A 13,047-nucleotide genomic window follows, 5' to 3' on the forward strand; every position below is an offset into this window, starting at 1 on the left:
TTTTATATTGTCCTTGATAGCCATTCACGATGTTACAAAAGTCTTACTTACTTGTCTAAGAATACAAAATATATAAATAAATAAGGTACCAAAAATATAGTCATGATGTTAGTTTATCATAGTCATAAGTTTAGATGAACAATGAATAAGTTCGGGAGATTCCGTAGGCTTATCTTGAACGAGTAGCTCCCAGTAACCGCTTCATAAGTGGTACTGATAACAGTTATTTCAGAGGTGATGTTTTACCAACTGTATGCGATGTTATCAACGTCAAAGATAAACGCTGTCCGCCAGTGACCGGCTTAACCGAACTGACATATTGAGTACATTGGATCAAGTCATACAACAAATGTAATCGTCTGGACAAATTACAACATTCATTAATTATATTTAATATATGAAATGTCTAATATTTCTGTAATCTGATGGTTTTGAGTATCCATGCTGTTATAATTAGAGAATAAATGTTGGAATACTATTGGAATTAGTTCGGACCCTTTAATTTAAAATCGCCTCTTCTTGGACTTGACCAGGTAAGAAGGTAAACCCAATATTATTTAAAGATCTTTATAAAATATTATTAATTCCAGCGATCTTTAAAAGCTCTTTTTAAAGTAATTATAGGGTGGTAGTAATGAAAGTAGTAAGGGCAATACATATAGAATTTACTACTATGTATAGAACGCCTACTATAATTCGACATAATATCATATTACTGAAATGTAGCAACTACTATGAATCTTTAATCCATCGCCCGATTTAAGCTTTAACTGAACTAAACGAAGTATAAACATATCCCAAATGCCTTCTAACAGCATATCTTAGACACTTCAAAGGATGATATATTATGGTAAGCGATTCGCTCCTCAAGGGAAATTATTACGCAGATTTACTGTCGCTATCAAATTATAACACTTATTGTACTTATATACTAAATTTATAATCATGTAAGACGTTTTGCGAGCTTGAAATACAATAATTTTGACTACAGCACGCACGAGGCTTAGAATTCAATAAGTTAAAAAATTATATTAAAATAAACATTGCCATTTAACGTGGTAATGTTGTCAGTCTTCTGGGCACGTTACCCGAGGAAAAAGATGCGGTGATATTACATGTTAAAATAAATTTATCTAATATATAAAATTTTCGCGTCACAGTTTTCGTTACCGTACTCCTCCGAAACAGCTTGACCGATCCTCATGAAATTTTGTGAGCATATTGAGTAGGACTGAGAATCGGCCAACATCTATTTTTCATGCCCCTAAGTGACACTTTTTTTTTTAATTTTTAACGCAAAACGGCGTTTGCCGGGTCAGCTAGTAATTTAATATAATCTTTACTTTCTATTTTTATTTTGTAAGTATACAGTTCGATTTGATTTTTTTGTAATACTAATTGGATGTAAATATTCAAAATTGATGTTTAACTAACGAACAAAGTTGAAGCATAGATTTTTATTCATGACATTTAAAATTTAGGTTTGTTTGATTCATTTATTATGTTGCTCATTAATAAAAATAAACTTCAACGGTTATGAAAAATGTTTGAAATATTAATTTTAGTTAAGAACTTCAATACACTTTGGACATTAATCTTATTCTACGAGTTACTGACATCAATCAATTACAACGATTAATATCTTTTAGTTTTAAAACGTTGTCAAAACTTTCTGATAGTTATTGGCTCTTTGTTTTCAAAACTTAACGACAATAAGTGTCTTGTAAAAAAGTAAGTACCTATTTTTGACGTGACATTATAAAACTGTACGTCTATTCTCTACCACTATCGACTACCGACAATCGGCTATCGAAATTTTGACATTAAGAATGTACTGCCAAAATATTTCCAACGACGCCCGTCAGAGGCGCTGATCAGATTTTCATACAAAATTTCTCGAAGACAGGTCGGTTGTCGGTAGTCGATAGTGGTAGAGAATCGAGCTACAGTTTGTAGAGAGACTAACTGATACATTATTTCGTTAGCATGAAGACATTAGGGCCAGTTTCAAAGCTTATAGATAAGTGTGTCATTTGTGTCGTTTAACCTATCCAACAGATAAAGTGACTACAAATTTATTAAATTTATTAAAACAGCTGTCAATATACTATACAATAAACTACCCGATACTTATTAGACAAAATAACGAGGCTAAATAAAAATATATTTAATAAATACACTTTATTTCTAACCAAAATAAACCGTTTATTACAAGTACATAAAGCAAAAAAACTTTCACGTTCACACGAAAACTCGAATAATACACTCATACTGAAATAAGAATGGTTTTTCCACGAAAACCGAGGGTGCGAGGCGGCAAGCGATATTTGACCCAACTATTGTGTATAAAAACCTCTCAGGTGAAACACCAAGCGGTGGATGGTCTAAGGAATAAAACTAAGCTTTAATATCGTAGCTAAAAAAATGTGAGAAATAGTTTATACTATTTCTGCTGTAAGTTATTATTTACGTATTAGGTAAGTACGTTCTATTGATTAAAAAGAGTGGCCCGGAGTTTCTTGCCAGCTCTTCTCATTGGCTCTATTTTCCGAACTGGCGGTAAATTCACTTAGTATCATTGACTATCATAAGTGTCAGCATTTGACCTTAATGAATAAATGTTTTGATTTTGATTTAGTAACGTCCGACCACGCATCTATGCTTATCATAATAATTTCAATTGTGTCTAGTTATTAGGTTTAGAACGTAAGACTAACAAATTCCCGCTTCACTTTCTTATGATGTGACGTATCTAAAGTGAATCAAAACACAATTAATTTTAAGTCCGTAAAATAGACATACGCGGGACAGTATTACTTCTAAAATATCTGGTAAACCAGCATTAAATAAGTTCTATTGATTTATGGTTATAATCCTTAATCTATAAAGATATTTTAAGAACCCAAAATATCAGTACAAAATATATTTAGAATAACATAGCATATTCTTAAAGTTTACCTATACCAAACCAAACAATATATTTACAGTCTTATTAAGTGACAATAAATATTTTATACAATCCCCTATACCTTACACCACCCACCGCAATTCGGTGTATACATACAGCGTACGGTAGAGGCACGGAACTGACAGCTCCGGCCAGCCCTCGGCTGATGTCAGGCCTCGTGACAGCGCCGACAGCGCCCCCCTACAGCCATACCTCCGAGTGCGTATATGTGCTGTGCAAACAATTTTTTCGCGATATGAACACGTGTATGTACTCAGGGGTGAGGATATGAACTGTGCTGTACTGTTGAGCCGGATTACCGGGTTATTCAGAAAAGATTTTATGAAGAATGTGGAATTATGACTCTTATAGAAAATGAGATAGTAACAGTGCTTTTGAAGAAAGATGGTGTGGCTTATTCGTAGTGAAACCAGTAAAGTGACTAGTGATATTCAGTAGAGCCTATCTTTATAAAAATCTGGGCAGTACGATATCTGCTGACCTTATACAGTTACAAACAAGAATGAAGTGGGAAGAAATATGCTATACTGGCTTAATGCGGTCTTAAAGTCTCTTTGATATCTTAAAAAACCGGGCGGACCTATAGTTCATATTTTCGCAACGCTGCTGGTTGTATATAAAAAAAAAACAAAAATTGATTTGATGTTGATTTGAGAACATCAGTGACCTGTGAGTTTATACAGCTCATGGTGGGGTATTTTTTACAGTTAGTTCCTTTGGAAATACATTAAATAAAAAAAACAAACTAAATCATGCATGCCAAGGCTCTCTACGTCTCTACAAAGTTGTCGAACAATATCTTCGAACTAACATTAGCAAGTAATAAAGGGACCTTCCCAAATCGCGGCTGTCGAATAACAGGTAAACTCTATCCCGAATCTCCATCTCAAACTGACTAAAGCAGATTCCATTAACGTAGAACCAAGCATAGTTCTGAAGAGCGATCATTACTTTAGTCGCAAGTTTGATGCACAGTGAAGGCAAAGTCAAACTTCTTAATGGGTTGTGCATCGAAACTGTTACAAGTCACTTGTAATTAAAGCGCTGAAGGCTCCTTGTCTTATGCACTTAGACCAATTACACTTTCGCTAGCTTTAGACTGATCTCAGAGAACCGAAACAGCTTAGTAAATGGCAACAAATCTTTTTAACCAACGGTTTTCTTAACATCATAATTATGTTAAATAGGATACAGGAACTAACGCGCTTTAATTCTCGTATCCTATTATATGCATATTAAACATGCATGTTTAATATGCAACGCGACAGTCTAAAAGTTGTGCTCATATATTAATAACAAAAGGTGTGAAAGTTAGTTTTTATAACAATACCTTGATTGCTATGAAAACCTTATGAATTATCTCACACTGAACAGAATCAAAGGTAACATTTTGTGCCGTATTTAGTTCATACCTTTTTTTTACTCATCGGTAGAAGTGTCTACTAAAAATGTTAACAACACAAAAAAAGGTGATTTTTATAACATCAGATAAAAGGTTTCCTCATTAGATAACAAATTGTTTATAATACTAATCAATGAACATGAATGATAAGAGTAAAACTATTTCCTTTGATAATAATCCTACAAATCAAACGTCTGCAACGACTCACCAGATTGGAACCTACTGACATAATATAGAACCATTCTTAATAATCTATATCTAAAAAATAAATAAAAATGAATCACCGAAATGTATCTAAGCGTGTAACTTTTCAACAACTAAACTAAATTGATTATTGCTTATTGGTATTAATTCTTTCTTTTAATATGTTTGTAACTGTCGGGTTTGTATGGGATCGATGGGATCAAAATTCACTATACCCCGATTAAATTGTACTATACCCCGACAAAGTCGGGCCAATTCGCTAGTTTATATTATAGTTGTTCGAGGTATCATCACAGACTACTGAGCATAACCACTGATGACAGTGCTTATAGCTAAATTTACTGTTATACTAATTTCCACGAAACGGCTGTTATCGGATTCCCGCAATGTATAGGAATTCCCTGTACGCAATGGCTTCGATAAGATCTTATATCCAAAGCACAAATTCTCAGTACACACCACATTAATGATAACTGAAACAGGCAAATTATTTCGAAATTATAACAACACTAGCTGACCCGCGCAACTTCGCTTGCTCGATAAATGGTCTATTCAACACAAAATTTTTCAATTCATACCAATAGTTCCTGAGATTAGCACTTTCAAACAAACAAACAAACTCTGCAGCTTTATTATATTAGTATAGATTATTATTTACTGATATACTTTTCTACCAAATGAAGATAGGTAATGAAAATTTGTCTCAAGTCTGCTTTTTCGTCTTAGCAAATGATCAGATCAAATTTGAATTTATCTCAGCTAAGCGAAGTAAAAAGTCTCATAAGCCTTCAAGACAGATTACGTTGACTTGAGATCGATCTCTAAGCTAATGAGGAGCGCAGAGAAGTCGCTGTTTATTACGTAGGCGACAGGGAAAAATCGCGAGTCAGACAGCTATTCATATACCTACGTATTCTGCGGCGCTACAGAAAAGTGGGGTCACCAAGCTTCCCATTTATCTAGCTCCGGATAAACTGTTTTCGTCGCAAAAAGCGTGAGAAAGATATATGAAGTAGTGAAACAACCTGCCACTTAAAATGAAATACTTTTGTCGATGTGTGCGTGTTTTGTTCGAGGGATATGGGAAAGAATATTTATTTTATCCTTTGCTTGCCGCATAATAATATATAACATTCATAAATATACCCTTTTATTTTCTTGTCTAAAGATGGATGTTTGCAATCATGATATTACATAGCCAATGGCCATAGAGATCGATAATATTGATTTTATTTTGTGAAATCCTGGACACACGTTACATAATACCAACATGTCTGGATTAAACATGCTTATACTTTGAATTAAGTAATTTAAAATACAATTTATGTTCGTCAATGATGACAATGATTTTTATCGTAACCGTTAACTACAAGATAAAGTAAATATAAGGCATTTTATTTTTCTACTATCTATAAAGCTTTCTGTTGCTTTTATTAAGTACGAGTCCCAAGAAATACCTACATATATGGAGCCCACCTTAGGACGTATACATACATTACGTGGATAGGTGGGTAATCAAAAAATATGCGTATTTTTCTCGACACTTTTGCCACCAGCTTAGGTTTGGGGAATCTGCGTAGACTATCTATTAAGTTTTATGTCCTTGCTTGCTCTACTATAGTAATGCGAAATGAAGTTAATTTTAACGAATTTTAGCTAGGTGTTCTTATCATACTTCCAGCATGATTTGACAAATGTTTGTGACCGTAGTAGTAGTAGTTATCGTAGAAGTATTAGTAGTAATAAAACATTCAAAATATCGCCAACGTAAAACTCTCATTTAAAGCTTTGAACTGCCAATTACGGATTTATAATTTCTTTATGTTTAAAAATACATTACCGTAAAAGAATATTATAAGAAAATATTTGCAACTAGCATTCACCTAACTCACTTATACCGTGCTCTCCAAGTTCCAAGTTTTAATCCCGGTCATAACGAGACGGGTAGGAACAAAACTCAGCATCATAAAGATATGATATTAAACTCGTACGCTCATATTATTCGTATAATATGAGCCATGCTTAAAAACCACCCTACTGTATCTCGGTAATGAGAAGTGCCTTTATAATTACGAACATATTCAACCTGCACAGTTGTTCGACGAAATTATGCTGGACATAATATTTGTATGAAAAAAAATCTGATGCGGTTTTGATTTAAAAATTGATAGGTACATCGCTGTAGCGCGATTCTGTACAGTTACCTACCGCCGAGTATCGAGATTTTGACATTTTAAATAGACTTCAAAAATAGTTCTTACGCCGTCCGCTGGAGGCGCTGATCAAATTTTCATACAAAATTTTTCGACATCTTGCCTGTTGTAAATAGTCGATAGTGATAGAGAATCTCTCGACTGATAATATTTATTATATTGATTTACCTTTGCTTGATTATATTATTACTAGCTGACCCGCGCAACTTCGCTTGCGTCACTCAAGATAATCATAATTTTCCCCGTTTTTGTAACATTTTTCACTGTTACTCTGCTCCTATTGGTCGTAGCGTGATGATATATAGCCTATAGCCTTCCTCGATTAATGGGCTGTCTAACACTGAAATAATTTTTCAAATCGGACAAGTAGTTCCCGAGATTAGCGCGTTCAAACAAACAAACAAACAAACAAACAAACAAACAAACAAACAACCAAACAAACAAACAAACTCTTCAGCTTTATAATATTAGTATAGATTTCAAATTTGAAATAATCATTATAATATTTTATTATTATACATAAAGTAACACGATCATATCATATTTTATCTTACTTTGATTGACGTTTCATGTACTTGTCGCACTAGCAATAGTCGCAAGCTGAAATTGCACTAATTCCCATATAATACGCGATTAGTATTTACGTATATAGAATTATTCAGATAGTGTGTGAATGAAAAATATAAGATAATAATATTAATGATATCACCAGAATTTTTTGTATAGGGCAGTGTCCAAAGCATGCGTATGTACTTATTATATTATCAATGTAACAACATGTAGTGATTATCACACGTACCGCCGCTGTAAGTGATACTGATCATGTTTTCAAGCAAATATTATTTTTATCTATCAGATGTTTAAAAGTAAATACATGTATTACAATATTATTTTTGTTGATTTATAATGTATTCAATACCCAGACGAATGAACCAGATAGAAGGATTTGTGTACATGAATTTAACCCAATGTATTCCTCAAAAAGTGTTTTGTGACTCGTTTGTAAATACAAACAACATATCGCATCCCCGGTGCAATACTGTCACTTATGCAAAAATGTAGTTTTTCAGAAGAAGCATTTAAAACGTTGACACTTCACACAACAATGACTTTGTAAGATATCTATAGATTTGTTTTTTTTTTACAAAAGTGACAGTGTTGCACCGGGAGTGCGATATTTTATTTATGTTTATTATTTTTTCTTACCTATGCATAATGGGAGCACTGTGCATCGCTGGGACATTTAACCAGCGAGTGGAACGTAAAATGCTCCAAACCGGTGCCGTGCAAATATATTCTGAGTACGTAAGATTACACATACGTAAAAAAAATACCAACCTGTGTGTATCTTTTATATAGCTTGGTTTATGTCATTCATCGTACCTTATCTGTGCTTTATACATAGGGTATTCTTATACATTCACGTACTTATAAGTTACTTCAACTTAAAGTTACAACATTGGAGTTTTCGTAATTGAGAGTTTTTACAAATAAAAAAGAAACATTTTCTAATACATTTGAAAGCATGCACCTGTTAAAAAAAATGGGTAAGTTCAATTTTTTTAACACTTAAGCTTGAAAATAATTTCAGAGCAATTACACCACACATTTTTAAAGTACACATGTTTCTATTTTGAATTTTAAGCTCAAACCATAGGTACATCACGAAAATAAAAAATCACTTTATTAAAACATCAAAGTGACATCAAACGACCGACAAAGCACTAAATATTAATTTCGTTCATTCAGAATTCTCTTTGTGATAAAATGAACAAAATATTGAAAGAGTCTAAACCAGCACATCTGGCCGAGGCCTGTGGTTACCACCGGCGTGACCACAAGTCGTCGTAGAATACCCCGAATAAATTATGTAAAACAACGGACAGAGCCTCGCATAGCACAAAATAATTCATATTTTAAACAAAACAGTTACGTAATCAGACAGCCGGTGGATTTACTTGTTTTGTGAAGACTTCAGGTATGTAAAAGTGAAATGGTATTTTGACACGGGATGTCGGTAACCCAATATAGATTTATTGAAATGAGACACTAATTCTGTCATCTAATTTACATTGTATGAACTTACTTCCCCCCTCTCTTCTTCTTCTCTCTCTCTCTCTCTCTCTCTCTCTCTCATTCATTTCATGGTATAAATCCCATAAGGTAGTTGGGTCAACCTGCCTAATGTTTTTTCTCTATTTCGGGCTATCCTGTACATCGTCTCCAAAAACCTCACATACAAAACAAGATGAGACACTGTAGTGAAAAAAGATATGTTTATATCTTTATAGATATGTTTATATCTTTATGCACTACAGTTTCTTGTTTTGTTCTTTAGATGAACTAACTGGTAGTAAAGTATTTGCCTTAATCTGAACGAAACCGAAACCGTACCCTAGTAAAATTTTATCTCTGATGTGTGATGTGATGTACATTAGCTCCATTACAATGGCCTTTATTGAATGCTGTATTTTCACAGCTGATTATGCAAATCGCCTCTCAGTGTTAGAATATACCAAACTTACAATAACAAAATGTGTATGTCATCGCTTGATATGCCTAAAAGCTATAATAAACAATTATAATAGGCAATTTAACCACGACATTTAGAAGGTCAGTCATTATGATATGTTGCGTACATTAGCATCGTCCCTTTCGTCTTAGCTAAAACTTAAATTATTCTAACCAAAGTTTAAATTACAAGGATCATTGGGATAACTTTTTGTCGAAGAAGAGACTAACGAAGCGAATATTCGTCTAAATCTTTTTAAAAACATATACTCGTAATTAGGTATTAGGTTCACAATAAAATATTGTCTTGTAATGCCTGATATAGGCAAACTGTTGATATAGACTTCAATGTAAACAAAAAAATCTAACTGCCTCTGTGGCGCGGTCGGTAGTGTATGTGACTGCCGCGCAAGAGGTCTCAGGTTCGAATACTGGGTCGGGCCACAAAGTCTTTTCTGAGATTTTCTGTTTAAAAAATTCTCAGAGATTGCCCGGAGTTAGGAAGTTGAGGTCTTACACCTCCGTGCCTCGGAGAGCACGTAAATCCGTCGGTCCTGCGCCTGACCTCTCTCTGGTCGTGTCGGTTTACCGTCCCACCAGACTATGAGAATAAATGAACAGAGAGTGTACCTGTGTATTGTGCACACACTTGGCACATAAACAAAGTCCTGCACAGTTGGCTGGTTTCAATGAAACTGGCCGCCGTGGCCAAAATCGGCCAGGACGACATCATCAGTTACTAACCATTTTGCAAAGCAAATTCTAATCGTTTCCTTTTAGTAATGTCATAACCAGTTTAGATGTCTAGTAAATCTGTTTTAATCTGTGAATCAAGACATGCTGAGCATTTAAGCCGGCAGTCTTGGATAGTCTATTTGAAACTTAATTAAATTGCTGATCTTAGGATGCAAGGTATTTCGTAATTATATTCAATGAACATTTAACTCTAGCTGCGATTTTCACAAAGATAGTCAGGATTTTTTGAATATCTTGAAGCATTATGTTCAGTCCTCTTTCATTAACTATCTAGACGTTAAATAAACAAGTTGTATAGTTTAATACTTTATGAGTCTCATAAAAATTATGTAAATAAATAAAAAATATGTGATAAAATGTTCTAAAAACTTGAATAAAACAAATTAAACCGAAGAAGCATTTCAAAAAAGTAAATCTTCAAAAATTTCCACAATTTATATTTACTTTCACCTGCTACACTGCAAAACACTAACTTCTCTCAAGATAAGGAGCGGTACGTGGTGCACAAACGTATTTTAGCCGCAGTTTACATCTGCAGGCGAGTTTACAGACTTGGTACTTAGATTACACCGCCCGCGGTTATTACAGAAATATGTCTTGTATTTTTCACGTTAGTATTTGCAGACGATAGATTTCTTGATTGATGAAAGTTTAGTGATAAGTTTCAGATTTAATAGCCAATTCATTATGTCCGTATACCCAGCAGGGCCCTTCGTCTGATTCGATTGAATACTAAAGTTTCACTTAGGTAATATTTTATACCTTCCGAATAGTGTAAGTAAAATAATTGTACCTCAACAGTTATGCGAGAAAATTGAATTAATTTCCAGCAGGGCCCTCCGTGGTTTGAAGGTCTTCAGACCTGTAGTGTATGTGCCTGTATAGCGGTGCATTAGTACCTTTAGATTATCTTCGTTTTCTTGAAAAAAAGTTATTAGTTTATAAGAAATATACCTACAAAATGTTTATAATGCCAGCAGGGCCCTTTTTTGTTTTGGGGGTTTCAGTCCAAACAATCATATTTCCTAGCAGCATTCTATTTGTACTTTTCAAAAAACTTATCGCTTAATTCAAATAATGAATAATAATAAGTAAATAAATCAGATAAAAAAAATCTAAAAAAATAAAATTACTCTGATATCTAAAGATGGCTATACTTATTATTTGATTATTTATGTGATGCGACCAATGAAATAAAAATCAGTTTGTATGTTATACTAGCTGTTGCCAGCGACTCCACCCGCGTGGTCAAATGAATGAGAGGTTTTACCGCGGTAAAAAGTAGCCTATGTCGCTCTCCAGTCTCCTAACTATCTATCTATAAAAAAAATCATAATTACCATAACATCGCTACATCTATACTAATATTATAAAGCTGAAGAGTTTGTTTGTTTGATTGTTTGTTTGTTTGTTTGAACGCGCTAATCTCGGGAACTACTGGTCCGATTTGAAAAATTATTTCAGTGTTAGATAGCCTATTTATCGAGGAAGGCTATAGGCTATATAACATCACGCTACGGTCATTAGGAGCGGAGTAGCAACGAAAAATGTTACAAAAACGGGGAAAATTTTGACTTATTCTCTTAGGTGACGCAAGCGAAGTTGCGTGGGTCAGCTAGTAATACATAAACAAACTAACAAACACACTTTCGCATTTATAATATTAGTAAGGTTTAGGCAGGTACGTAGTTGAATATCTTCGAAAAACAGTTTTTTGAAAAGTACAAATAGAATGCTGCTAGGAAATATGATTGTTTGGACTGAAACCCCCAAAACAAAAAAGGGCCCTGCTGGCATTATAAACATTTTGTAGGTATATTTCTTATAAACTAATAACTTTTTTTCAAGAAAACGAAGATAATCTAAAGGTACTAATGCACCGCTATACAGGCACATACACTACAGGTCTGAAGACCTTCAAACCACGGAGGGCCCTGCTGGAAATTAATTCAATTTTCTCGCATAACTGTTGAGGTACAATTATTTTACTTACACTATTCGGAAGGTATAAAATATTACCTAAGTGAAACTTTAGTATTCAATCGAATCAGACGAAGGGCCCTGCTGGGTATACGGACATCAATTCATTAGCATTTAGACAAATTTTAAAACTACCGACATTATTTCATAGAAATGTCTTAGAGTGTATTTCTTTTTTACCAGTACACTACTGCAAAACATTAACTTTACTCAAGATAAGGAGCGGTACGTGTTGCACAAACGTATTTTAGCCGCAGTTTATATCTATACTTTCATTACACCGCCCGCGGTCCATGTAGTTAAAAGTCGAATTTACTAAGTATGTTAACATGGTTGAGATTTATTCATGTTTTTTTAGAGCATATTATCGCTTAATTCTTCTAAATCGAATCAAACCAAAAAAAAGCATTTCTAAAAACACATTTTGTGGTAATATTTTCACCATTCCATTTGATCTGCCTCCTTCGCGCAGTAGTTAAGGTCACCACCTAACATTGTGCCGGGAGGTCGTGGGTTCGATTCCCACACGGAACAATTATTTATGTGATGCACAAATAATTGTTTCGGGTCTGATTGTGCTTTGTACCCGTTGTTTATATGTTTGTAAAAGTCCCTGCGACAAAAGAGTAACTCTTAGGGCGAGAGTTTTCTTAAAAAAAAAAACATTTATATTTTCTTTCTCCCGCATTACATTAACTTCTTTGGAGCAAAACGTTTCGCACAAACGTATTTTAGCCGCAGTTTATATCTGCAGGCGAGTACAGACTAGGTACTTACATTACATCGCCCGCGGTCCATGTAACGATAATATTGTTGCACGTCTACTATATGATATGAGCAAATTCTGTGTAATGCGCCATGTGATTGAAATTCTACAGTCCAGTGCCGGCAGCGCAGTCTAGAAAATTGCTAGTTTAAGGTCTTTGCTGAGTATGTTAATATGGTCGTATATTTAAATTTTTATTACATCCTTTGTTTATTATAAATAAGTATAATTATGACGGGTATTTTTC

The sequence above is a fragment of the Anticarsia gemmatalis genome, chromosome 5 (genome assembly GCF_050436995.1).
Source record: "Anticarsia gemmatalis isolate Benzon Research Colony breed Stoneville strain chromosome 5, ilAntGemm2 primary, whole genome shotgun sequence".
Classification (NCBI taxonomy): Eukaryota; Metazoa; Arthropoda; class Insecta; order Lepidoptera; family Erebidae; genus Anticarsia; species Anticarsia gemmatalis.